This window comes from Doryrhamphus excisus, linkage group LG23 (assembly GCF_037039965.1).
Source record: "Doryrhamphus excisus strain RoL-2023G ecotype Guam linkage group LG23, RoL_Dexc_Guam_v1.1, whole genome shotgun sequence".
Classification (NCBI taxonomy): Eukaryota; Metazoa; Chordata; class Actinopteri; order Syngnathiformes; family Syngnathidae; genus Doryrhamphus; species Doryrhamphus excisus.
Window position 1 is genome coordinate 7,133,731 of NC_136379.1, and position 13,608 is coordinate 7,147,338.

Consider the following 13,608-nt stretch of genomic DNA (forward strand, 5'->3'; position numbering starts at 1 on the left):
TCCATTCAAGATGGAACCCGCCTCGTCCGGATGGACCCATGTTCCACAGAGAGTCGAGAGCGCTAGCCACACTCAAAAAATAAATGTTTAGCCTCAACAACAACAAAACAAAAAAATCAACACAACAATTTCCATTAGTCTTTCAACTTAATTTGAAATTGCTTTGAACCAAAAAAACAATATTGCATTGCACAAATTAGCTTTTTTACTCTTCACTCAAAGCTTATTTTAAGTAATACTTACTGAATAATTGTTTTTAAATAAAAAAGAATAATAAAAATAATAAAGTTTTTAAGTTCGTAACTCAAAAAAATCAACTGACTTAATCATTTTATTCAAAGTAGTTTAATTTGTTGTCTACTTAATTATAATAACAATGCACACAGCTTTTTAAGTAGCAGTAACTTAATATATTATATATATATATAAAATTTGCTAAATAAAATAAATAAATAAAACTTGAGTGTATGAGACATGCTAAATTAAGTTCATGTAATAGCCAACATTATTATTTGAACATAACTTAAAAAATAAAGTTAGCAACTTAGAAAGTTTATCTAAATCAATTAATTTTTTTAATTTTTTACATTGCATTTATGTATTAAATCAAGTGGTGTCAACAGATACTCTGAATTACTTTTTTACCAACATACTTTGTCACCCGTTACACTCACCCCCCTAAAGACCTCATCTAGGGTACTGAACCAAACCTACCTATTTCAGTGGTGGGCTTGAACCACGGTCTACAGAGTCCTGGGTGCTAGCCATGGAGCTAAAAACCCAGACTGTCACATCAATGTTCTGCGTGACTAGCTGACATGTGTTTCACAGACAAATTATGAACAAAAAAACTAAATAATTATAGTTTTACATGCATTTGATTGTGTTTCGCACTTTCTTGCATCTTTCTTTGGTATCATGGCGGGTTACTTTGCAGCCATAATCAATAAAAATCATGTCGAACACTCAGAGATACGCAGTGTACTTGAACACCTCACTAGCACAGGGCGCCCAGTGCTGACCATGAGAAGGAAATCCTGTTTAGATGCTGCTCGTTCTCAGCAGGTGCATTATGGGTAATGTAGGCAGTAGGCAAGAAGTCGAAGAAAATGAGCTTCATCATACGAGTGGCGGCGTGTTAGCGTGCCGATTCTCACGATGATGATGATGATGATGATGATGACCACACAGTCATTATCATCTCCCACAATCCTGTGCTCCAACTCTAATTAGCGACTGATTGCATGCTTGGCATGAAAAATGTCATTAACAACAGACAACGCTGCCAAACTAAGCCGCCACCGCTACCGCTGCCGCCGCCATGCTATTTATGTGACGCCCATCTGAGTGCGGGGAAAGCAAACAGCGGCAGAATTTGGGCTTCAAAAGCACAAAAGTCCCCCTAGAATGCAACGCCTCGCTGTAATGGCGGCGGCAATGGCCGCCGCCTCGCCAAGAGAGGCCCTGGGGACACGCCCACGTGTTGTCACATCCTTCTGAACTCACACCAGATAGATGAAGAAGGCGCGGCCACGCCTACCCGAGCTTCTCAACTCACTTGTCATTGGAGAAGAAAAGTTTGATACAAAGAAAGAAGATGCACGGCAGAACGCATCGCAGCCCAGAGGTCAGCACTCATTTCTACTTTGGTGGATATCACACAGTAACATATGATAGGTACACTATATGAATCATCATATATATATTCATTCATTCATTTTCTACCGCTTTTCCTCACAAGGGTCGCAGGGGGTGCTGGAGCCTATCCCAGCTGTCTTCAGGCGAGAGGCGGGGTACACCCTGGACTGGTCGCCAGCCAATCACAGGGCACATATAGACAAACAAACATTCACACTCACATTCATACCTATGGACAATTTGGAGTCGCTAATTAACCTAGCATGTTTTTGGAATGTGGGAGGAAACCGGAGAAAACCCACGCATGCATGGGGATAACATGCAAACTCCACACAGAGATGGCCGAGGGTGGGGAAAGACAAAATAAGACGCCAAAAAGTTACCACTTCCACACAAAATAGGAGGAGAACTCATTCATTCATTCATTTTCTACCGCTTAGCCTCACGAGGGGTGCTGGAGCCTATCCCAGCTGTCTTCGGGCGAGAGGTGGGGTACACCCTGGACTGGTTGCCAGCCAATCACAGGGCACATATAGACAAACAACCATTCACACTCACATTCATACCTATGGACAATTTGGAGTCGCTAATTAACCTAGCATGTTTTTGGAATGTGGGAGGAAACCGGAGTACCCGGAGAAAACCCACGCATGCACGGGGAGAACATGCAAACTCCACACAGAGATGCCCGAGTATGGAATTGAACCCTGGTCTCCTAGCTGATATACGTATATAGTATTATATCACATCATATGTGGGTATAAATGATTGTTTTTGTATATGTGCCATGTGATTTGCTGGTGACCAGTCAAGGGTGTACCCCGCCTCTCGCCCAAAGTTACCCCTGCCAGCCTAATGAGGATAAGCGGCATAGAAAACGTATGGATGTCTGGATCACGCCATATCATAATATAATATACACAGTAAGTGAATAATAACATCTATTCAGTTTATGTAAAAAAAGATGTTCACAGAGCTTTTGTGGAAAAAAAAAAACATGGACATCTGGGGAGTTTCCTGTGAGATTTCCACAATAAAAGCCTTTGTTCAGGGGGTGTGTACGAGCGGGGGAGGGGTGAGGCCTCAAAGACAAACGGCAGATTGATAAAAAGACAAAGTGGTCCCGGGACGACTCGTTCTTTCCTCCTCCCAAATTAAAAACTCCCACACGTTTCGCGGAGAGACGCACAGGAAGCTCATGACTCATGCGTTTCCTGATGGAGCGCTCTCAGCACGCAACACGACATGTGACGCTCTTCAGACCGCCCGGGTCAGCGACCAGGAAGCGGCCATCATAAATGGTGGGAGTTGTCGATGAATATTTAGACTGCGCCGCTGTCATTAGCGTGTTGAAGACGTGTTACTAGCATGTGTACCATCGCTTCTAATAGCATGCTAACCTTTCATTTCCAAATTTAGAAGGAATCAAATGTCAAAGAAACAGCTGGTGTATAAAACGTGAACATGGACATCAGTTGCACTCTTGAGGGCGCTCTTTCGTACATAGCGAAGGTGACCTGTGGCCTTTATTGGCCGGCCCTCGTGCGTCAAGCCCGTGGAGGCGAGATAGTTCCTGATAAAAGTCTTGCTTGTTCACTCAGTCAGTCGGTAACATCTGTCGTCTCAGGGGTGAACATTTCTACGCAACATGGCCGCCTTTAACCACACAGCATATGGACGAGCAGAAGAAGAACAAGACGCAGATGAAGACACCGTTCATCTGTGACCACCAGCAGCTCAGCACGTATGTTTAACTATTGTTTACTTTAACGTCCAATTGTCGCTGGCGTGACTGACGCCAACTAAGCTAACAAGGCTAAGCGCGAGCTAGCGCTGTCCACATGAGTGAAATATGGCGTCCACGCATACACATAGCACTGACATGGCATAGCACGTACATTTAAAACCAACATGGCATCCAGATCGTACCATCACAGCACCAACATGGTGTCCGCGTAGCACCAACATGGCATTCAGATGGTTGTCACATAGCACCAACATGGCGTCCACATAGCACCAACATGGCATCCACATATTGGTCACATGGTGTCCAAATAACACCAACATGGCATCTAAAAACACCAACATGGCAATACACTTACCACTAACAGTGTTCACATAGCACCAACATGGCGTCCACATAGCACCAACATGGCGTCCACATATTGGTCACATGGTGTCCAAATAACACCAACATGGCATCGAGAAAACACCAACATGGCAATATACTTACCACTAACAGTGTTCACATAGCACCAACATGGCGTCCACATAGCACCAACATAGCATCAACATAGCACCAACATGGCGTCCACATAGCACCAACATGGCATCCACATAGCATCAACATAGCACCAACATGGTGTCCACATAGCACCAACATGGCGTCCACATAGCACCAACATGGCGTCCACATAGCACCAACATGGCATCAACATAGCACCAACATGGTGTCCACATAGCACCAACATGGCGTCCACATAGCACCAACATGGCGTCCACATATTGGTCACATGGTGTCCAAATAACACCAACATGGCGATGCACTTACCACTAACAGTGTTCACATAGCACCAACATGGCGTCCACATAGCACCAACATGGAGTCCACATACTGGTCACATGGTGTCCAAATAACACCAACATGGCATCTACATAGCATCAATATGGCATCTACATAGCAACAACAAACACCAACATGGCTTCCACATACTGGACATCCAGATAGTGGCAACATGGCATCCAAATAACACCAACATAGCACCAATATGGCTTCCATATACCGGTCACATGACATCCTGATAGCACCAACATGGCGGCCACATGGTCGTCACATGACATCCTAATAGCACCAACATGGGATCCACATAGCGGTCACATGGGGCCCAGACAACACCAACAATGGCACCAAGATAGCACCTATATAGCATCAACACGGCATCCACATACCGTCAACATGGCGGCCGCGTTGTGGTCACATGGTGCCAACATGGCGGCCTGTTCCCGTTGAAGACATAGCAGAGGACCAAAAAAGAAGTTGACATTTGTGAGATGTGCGGTGGAGACGAGAGATGCTGATGCGGCCTGACAGCGGCTGCTAATTGGACTAAATTAATTTACCTCGGGCGGCCATGTTGGCACAAAGCGGCGCTTGCCGCGTGAATAAGTGATGATCGGCAGCGGCGTCGCAGCCCAGACTTTTTGAATCATTTAACGCCACAATCTGCTAATTAGCAGGGAGAAAAGCCAGCTTTCAGCCACAATTAAGATGGGCCTCTGTCAGTCAGGGAGGGGGGGGGGGCGTGTGTGTGTGTGCAGGGAGCGCTTCATTTATTCATCCTCTGAGCAGATGCTGAGTGCAGTGGGGGTTTGGATGGTGCCAGAGCTCAGGGATCAGAACAACTTGGATGGATGGGGGGTGGGAAGTGGGGGGGTTGTTGGAGAAGTTTTCCCTCTGCCACTAGCAACCCCCCCACACATGCCCCCACCCACCACTTCATTGAGCCTCAAAGGAAGCAGAGAGGACAGCTGGCATAAAAAAAACCCCAAAACAACGGGGTTGCAGGTGAGATGTACCGGGTTGGGTATGTTACCCTTTAGCAAAGGTTCAAAGGTCAAACAAGCCCACAAGTCACTCCCCCTTCATCTTGTTGAGGCACTAAATGGTCAATTTATTCCCGCTCAGGCTCGCCGTGATCATGAGCACATTGTGGTGGTGGTGGTGGGGTGGGGAAGTGGGGGTCCGAGGACGGCCCTCGCGCCAGACGAGGATTTATGTGGCGGCGTGATGTTTACGTAGGAAGCTGGCAGCTTTGTTGGCGGCCATGATTGATGACAGGAAGTATCCCTTTGATCTCAATGTCTTTGCCGCCTCTGCGCCGTAACGAGACGCCAAGGATCCGCGAGGACGGTCGGGATTTGATGGAGAGCCGAAAAAGTGCGGCCTGGGATTCGTCGGCAGGCACAAACAAAATGGAAAAAGGAGAAAAAGAGGAGGAGGAGGACGAAGATCTCAGATGATTTGGCAAGACGCCCCCCACGCTCCCCCCCACCACCACACCCTCCTCCTCCATCCTAACGTTAATTTCCCCAACGTCTCAGCTTCCAGGGCGCTGTGTGTGTGTGTGTGTGTGTGTGGAGATTGGGAGGGGAGGATGGGGGTGGGGTGGGGTTGGCACAGAACATGCTGGATGTTCGTCTTTGCGGCGGCGTCCCACAACGAGGAGGCGGAGTCTGTAATCTCACCAGCTGACTGCGGTCCAGTCCATTAATCAGTCAGTCAAGGGCCGATGGACCCTCAGGACCAAGCCTGGTCCACGGAGAGAAACGGGGGCGGGGGGCGCGGGCGGAGATGTCCGCCAGCTCTGGGTCAAGGAGACGAAACCAGAGCTTGTTTTGATGCTACCCACAATGCACTGCTGCTCTTCACCAAAGTCTCACAGCCAATCAGAAGCCACCTCTTCACCTGACCGCACGCACACCTCGTCTCACTGATCAGCACTCAAGCACTGAAAAGTAACAACATATGCACACTCAGGAACAGTGCACTTATTGAAGTGTACTCATGGAAGTATTCCAAACTAAGTGTGCCAACTGAGACCATGATTCCTTTCCTTTCGATTGCAAGTTTGTAGTGCGGGGACAGGAAGTGGGTGGACAGTCACGACCTTGGGGCAGCTCATCATCTTCATCCTCGTCTTCGTCCTTCTCGTTTTAGTCGGTGTTTAATATTTGATGTTGTTTTCTGCTCGCCTCTCTTTGTGGTCTCCCACGGCAACAAGACTGCGTGTAAACAAAGAAGAGGTGGGAAACTCCCGTTGGAGTGTAGCACCCGAAGACATTTTGAGGCTTCTAGAAGGAATGCTTGGGTTTCTTTAACAAGAGAACCAGGAGGAAAGATGGCGGCGTGACCTAACAAAATGGGAGGCGGCTTAGGCAGCGGCCTAGGTGGCGGGGTCAAGTCAACAGCTGAACAGAATTCGGGAGGACTTGAGGCAGGAGGCGCCACATGTTCGATTAAAATGTGATGTGGGCATTCTCCTCTGTGACTCCTGCCACACGCCAGATGTCGTCGGCCATTTTTGTTTTGAAGAGACACCAGAGCAAAGTGGTTAACAGGAACAAAGTGATGGAGAAAATGTCCCATCTTTTATGCAAAGTGCCGCCATCTTGAATATAAGCCAAAGTTTTATCAGAGTTGCTCACCATAAAGCACAGCGGTTTCCAAAATACACAAAATACACCTGCTTCCTCAACATAGGACATGCCGAGCAATATGCTAACACATGCTAAGACATGCTAAGTCAGAAGGCATTCCAAGCAACACGCTAACAAACATGCTTACTAATACACAAGCTACCTAATCAGAAGACACACTAAGTAGCACGTTAAGCAACACGCTAACATATAAACCAGCTAAATCATCACAGGACATATTAGCCAACATGCTAACAAATATGACCGCTAACTCATGAGAGGACACTAAGCAGCAATGTTAACAAACATGCTAACACATACACCACCTAACTCATAAGAGGACACATGAAGTACTACACCGGGAATAAGAAATACAAAAAAATACACCTGCTAACTCTTAAGAGAACATGCTAAGCAACGTTCTAACAAACATGCTAACAAACATGCTTACAAATACACAAGCTACCTAATCAGAAGACACACTAAGTAGCACGTTAAGCAACACGCTAACATATAAACCAGCTAAATCATCACAGGACATATTAGCCAACATGCTAACAAATACACAAGCAATATGCTAACAAACATGCTAACAAATATGACCGCTAACTCATGAGAGGACACTAAGCAGCAATGTTAACAAACATGCTAACACAAACACTACCTAACTCATAAGAGGACACATTAAGTATTACACCGGGAATAAGAAATATAAAAAAATACACTTGCTAACTCGTAAGAGAACACGCTAAGCGATGTTCTAACAAAGATGCTAACATATACATCACCTAACTCATAAGAGGACACATTAAGCACTCCGCCAGCAATAAAAAATAAAAAAATACACCTGCTAACTCGTAAAAGAACATGCTAAGCAACGTTCTAACAAACATGCTTACAAATACACAAGCAACCTAATCAGAAGACACACTAAGTAGCACGTTAAGCAACACGCTAACATATAAACCAGCTAAATCGTCAGAGGACATATTAGCCAACATGCTAACAAATACACAGGCAATATGCTAACAAACATGCTAACACATACACCACCTAACTCATAAGAGGACACATGAAGTACTACACCGGGAATAAGAAATACAAAAAAATACACCTGCTAACTCTTAAGAGAACATGCTAAGCAACGTTCTAACAAACATGCTAACAAACATGCTTACAAATACACAAGCTACCTAATCAGAAGACACACTAAGTAGCACGTTAAGCAACACGCTAACATATAAACCAGCTAAATCATCACAGGACATATTAGCCAACATGCTAACAAATACACAAGCAATATGCTAACAAACATGCTAACAAATATGACCGCAAACTCATGAGAGGACACTAAGCAGCAATGTTAACAAACATGCTAACACAAACACTACCTAACTCATAAGAGGACACATTAAGTATTACACCGGGAATAAGAAATATAAAAAAATACACTTGCTAACTCGTAAGAGAACACGCTAAGCGATGTTCTAACAAAGATGCTAACATATACATCACCTAACTCATAAGAGGACACATTAAGCACTCCGCCAGCAATAAAAAATAAAAAAATACACCTGCTAACTCGTAAGAGAACATGCTAAGCAACGTTCTAACAAACATGCTTACAAATACACAAGCAACCTAATCAGAAGACACACTAAGTAGCACGTTAAGCAACACGCTAACATATAAACCAGCTAAATCGTCAGAGGACATATTAGCCAACATGCTAACAAATACACAGGCAATATGCTAACAAACATGCTAACAAATATGACCGCTAACTCATAAGAGGACACATTAAGCACTATGCCAGCAATAAAAAATAAAAAAAATATACCTAAGAGAACACGCTAAGCAACGTTCTAACAAACATGCTAACAAAAACAGCAGTTTTTGGGACAGGCTAGCCAACACGCTAAGCAACACACTTGAGTAGGGAGGAGGCGTGTCTGCAGCGTTGAGTCGTTGCCCCTCCCCCCACATTGAAGTCCTGGCTTTATTTCCCTGCGGCGGGGGCGCTCTTTACAAAGCCCCCGAGCATTATGAGCACATTAGAGTGCGCAGCATGTGTTTGATTAAAAAAGAGTAAAGTAACAAATTAGTTAATAAAATCGTTTAGGCCGATGGCGGCAAATGGTGATAAATGTGGTCCATATGTTGCCAGTAAAGCAGCAAAGTGCCAACCAGCCCCCTCCGCCCCCCCCCCCCCCGCCGCCTGGGCCATAAACAAATAAATTAAAACAATTAGACCGCCAAGCACCTTCCATCTTTAATGAGAGCGTGGACGTGTGAAATATGTCACGCCTCTCGTCTCCATCAAGGATCTCCAACATCTCTCCAGATGTTCACCTTGCTAGGCTAAGCTAAGCTAATGTTAGCCTTTCTTCTGGATCACGCAACATTATAATTGACATTGTTGGGGGCGGAGCTTAGGAAGACCATGGAGTTGCAAAACAAAAGTGACTAAAAGGAGGTGCGGGTGTGTGTGTGTGTGTGTGTGTGTGTGTGAGGCGGGAAAGTGGGGGAGAAAATGGTCTCTTGTCTTTTCCAGTTTGGAGGCTCCAGATGGGAAGTGATTTTTTAGGGCTGTAGCGGCGTCTCGACACATCTGTCCTTCCAGATGTTTAATGAATCCTCAAGCAGCCGTGCTGTCGCCTCATCAATACTGCAGTCGCACGGGGGAGCCCGCCCCGGCCCGGCGCCGTCGTAGCCCTGTCCTCCGGGTGCGCCGCCTGCAGCTGGCGCCTCGCGGGAAGCTAACCGCCTGACTTTGTCGTCTTGTCACTTCACCTCTTTATTGATACATTCATGATAGGCTCTGCCCCTCTGCTGCTGCTCACTTAGCTGACCACGCCCCCCAAAGCGACTACATAGCATCCACATGCTAATGTAGGGGGCGCAGCTAGCTAATCATTAGCAACATTAGCCCATCACTGCTGTCCACTTGGCGGCCTAATGGCTAGCGACGTTGTTGTTGTAGGTAAGGTGCGGCTCCGCTCATGCTAATTAGCTCGCTAAGTGACGTGAGTGATACTTTTCACTGGAGTCCATATGGCCATCTGATGGCACGCTTGCCGCCGGCCAGATGTTCCCTCGCAGTGCCGCCATTGTCCATGCAAATTTATTCATTAAACAATTTTGCTGCGAGGATGATTGACAGGCAGTAAGGAAGGTTCTCAAGTTAATCGTCCGTTAGTCATCGTGTCAGCGATACGGCCGCCAACGTTTGCGTGGATTAGCCTCTCTATGACGCCGCCTAGAACCCGCCCCTCGAAGGTAGGTGCTGTGATTGGTCCTCATGATGCCACTCAAGGTTACAGTGAAAAGTAATGTTTTGTTATAAATTATTAGCTGGGATAGGCTCCAGCCTAAGCAGTATAGAAAATGAATGTGTCGCTGCCAGTAGTTGAGCAGTGACACACACACACAAACACACACGCACCCTTAATTCGACGTCACTGGCCATGGCCACGCCCCCTCATCCCGGGACAAGTCGTCCTTGTAAATGCATGGCCACTACAAGAAGAGGGTGTAGTTACAAGGAGTGACCACAGGGTGGTGCAGTGGTGTAGGCAGGACCTAAAGTACTGTACCTGATGGTGTCATACAAACATTATTGTGTGAATGCGTGTCAACTTATTATTATCACTTATTATTATCATACACACACAGTGTATATATACTGTGTATATATACGGTATATATGTATTTATAGTAATGACACCTGGCCTCCCAGAATTGCACTGCTGTTGTGGTTAATGTTTATTTATGGCCGCTGATGGGGGGAGGCCAAGCACTCTGACATATTTATTGTGGACATCAGCGAGGGACTGCTAGGGGCCACAGGTGCACACGGTACACATTTACTGTGGGGGCACCCCTGGGAGGAGGAGGGGGCGGGGGGGACACAATACTTGTGGTTCAGAGCAGATTTCTGGTCTATTTTCCACACTCCTATGTAAAGTCCTGGTCAAATGCAGTGTGCCTCCCGAATACTAGGGGGCGATCTGTTGTTGTTAGCTATGCGGGTAGAGGAAGAGAATGCTACACGCTACTAGCTGTCATGAGTGATGATAAACTTCCTTGAAGTGACTCGAGTTTGTATGAGTCACTCACTCAAGTGAATCGGGTACTTAATGAACCGGTCACAAGACAGACTCTCTGTGATTGGTTTGCTATACATTAGCCCATTCTTGCTATCAACCTATTCGGCTAATGGCTAGCTACATTAGCCCATCCTTGCTATCAACCTAGTGGGAAAATGGCGAGCTACTTTAGCCCATTCTTGCTATCAACCTATTGAGCTAATGGCTAGCTACTTTAGCCCATCCTTGCTATCAACCTATTAGGCTAATGGCTAGCTACTTTAGCCCATCCTTGCTATCAATCTAGTGGGCAAATGGCTAGCTACTTTAGCCCATTCTTGCTATCAACCTAGTGGGCAAATGGCTAGCTATGTTAGCCCATCCTTGCTATCAACCCAGTGGGATAATGGCTAGCTACTTTAGCCCATTCTTTCTATTAACCTAGTGAGCAAATGGCTAGCTATGTTAGCCCATCTTGCTATCAACCCAGTGGGAAAATGGCTAGCTACTTTAGCCCATTCTTGCTATCAACCTATTGGGCTAATGGCTAGCGACATTAGCCCATCCTTGCTATCAACCTATTGGGCTAATGGCTAGCTACATTAGCCCATCCTTGCTATCAACCCAGTGGGATAATGGCTAGCTACTTTAGCCCATTCTTGCTATCAACCTAGTGGGCAAATGGCTAGCTATGTTAGCCCATCTTGCTATCAACCCAGTGGGCAAATGGCTAGCTACATTAGCCCATCCTTGCTATCAACCCAGTGGGATAATGGCTAGCTACTTTAGCCCATTCTTGCTATCAACCTAGTGGGCAAATGGCTAGCTATGTTAGCCCATCTTGCTATCAACCCAGTGGGAAAATGGCTAGCTACTTTAGCCCATTCTTGCTATCAACGCAGTGGGCAAATGGCTAGCTACATTAGCCCATCCTTGCTATCAACCCAGTGGGATAATGGATAGCTACTTTAGACCATCTTTGCTATCAACCTATTGGGCTAATGGCTAGCTACATTAGCACATTAGTGCTATCCACTTGGTGGACATTCACTCGTAGCTCTCTCACGAGCAAGCTAACAGCTTGTTAGCTGTGACCAGCCAGAATAACAACAAGTTCTTTACATTAAAGTGTCACGTGATCAAGAGCAGCAGTCCAATAATAATGCTATGTGATAAAATGTTAATTGTCTTTTTTTATGCTGACTGTGAACACTCACTGTCTCATGTGGATGACATCATCAATTAGAGACAATCCATGTTCTTTATTTGTGTGCCTCCACCTTGTAGTGTGTTAGACAAAATGTCCGCCATGTTGTTGTTGTTGTTGCTCCTCCTCTTCCACCACCTCCTCTTTCACACTCACATTTCTATTTTTCCACGCTGTGTGTGTGTGTGCGTGGCCTTTCCCTCTTCAAACTAATTACGTGGGCTACCTTGTACCCAGCCCCCCGGGGGGCCGCCAACAACTGTCAGAGCAGTATTATTTTTGAAATTTAAACAATCATCTTACGAGCTCGGCTGCTAAGATCCCGGCCTTTCCTCCGCCTCCGACCTTCAGTAATTAATACCCGAGGGTCCATTATTGGCAAAGCCTTTATCCTGGGGGTCCGCCAGCCTCCAACTCGCTAATTACGGCCAAGCAGCTAATCTCCCCCCCCCCATGATTGACAGCTACACCTCGTCCACTAATTGCCTGTTGCAGACAACACCTGGTGAAGCGCCGCGCCGGGGGACACCCGGCCCGGACTCGAACAACGCCTTTGACTCCTCGGGGAGGCCAAACCTGTATGTGTGTGTGTTTATCATGTGTGTGTGCGTGTGCGCAACATGTTTCCTACTGAGCGCACAAAAACACATCCAACCCTGAACGCTCATCAATGTCCAAAATGCTCCCATCAGGACACGTCAGCGTCCTTTCGTGTTGAAGTTTGTTTCCTGATGCGGCATGATGGTGTCTGTCGGGGGGCGTTTGGGACCTGCTGACCCTTAGCCGCCACGTGACTCGCGGCGAGGGAAAAAAAGGCAAAAGGCGGGAAAAGGCCAACGGCGCGAGGCTCGACGTGACGCCGCAGGCACGAGGACGCCGACGCACGGCCGGCCCCTGGCGAGGTGCAAATGTAAGACCACCCCCTGCAGCTCCTGGCCTCAGCCATCGATTGATGTAAATAACGTGGTGACAGTGTCGCCGTGACGACCAGACCGCACGGCGTGTTTGTCTCTGAGGACGTCCTTGTTAAGACAAGGTCACCTAGAGCACTACGCTACCCACAATCCTCTGCTCTGCAGCACACCCACGAACTCTTCGTCGGACATAACATAACATTTTGAAAGATCCGAATAAAAACGTTAGCATAGCATGTCATCATCAAGACCTTTGACCCTCACCTGCCAGCAGAACATTGTTCTTTTCCCGCTCCTCGCCTGACAAGCTGGCGTCCTCCCGACACAGAGCGCCACTTAAGGCGGCGAGCAGGGCGGCCATTATCACCTCACTAATCCTACAGTTCATTAGCCTCGCTCTTAATGGTTACGTTGGATGCTGCCGGACTCCTGGGAAGCTCGCTAATGTACACGCTAACAGTCCAACCTCCTAAAGCATGCTAACATTGTCCTCTCAACTTCGTCTTGTTGACTTATTTCATGACAATCAACACACTTCTCAACTGGAAGGAACCTTTTTCTTCAC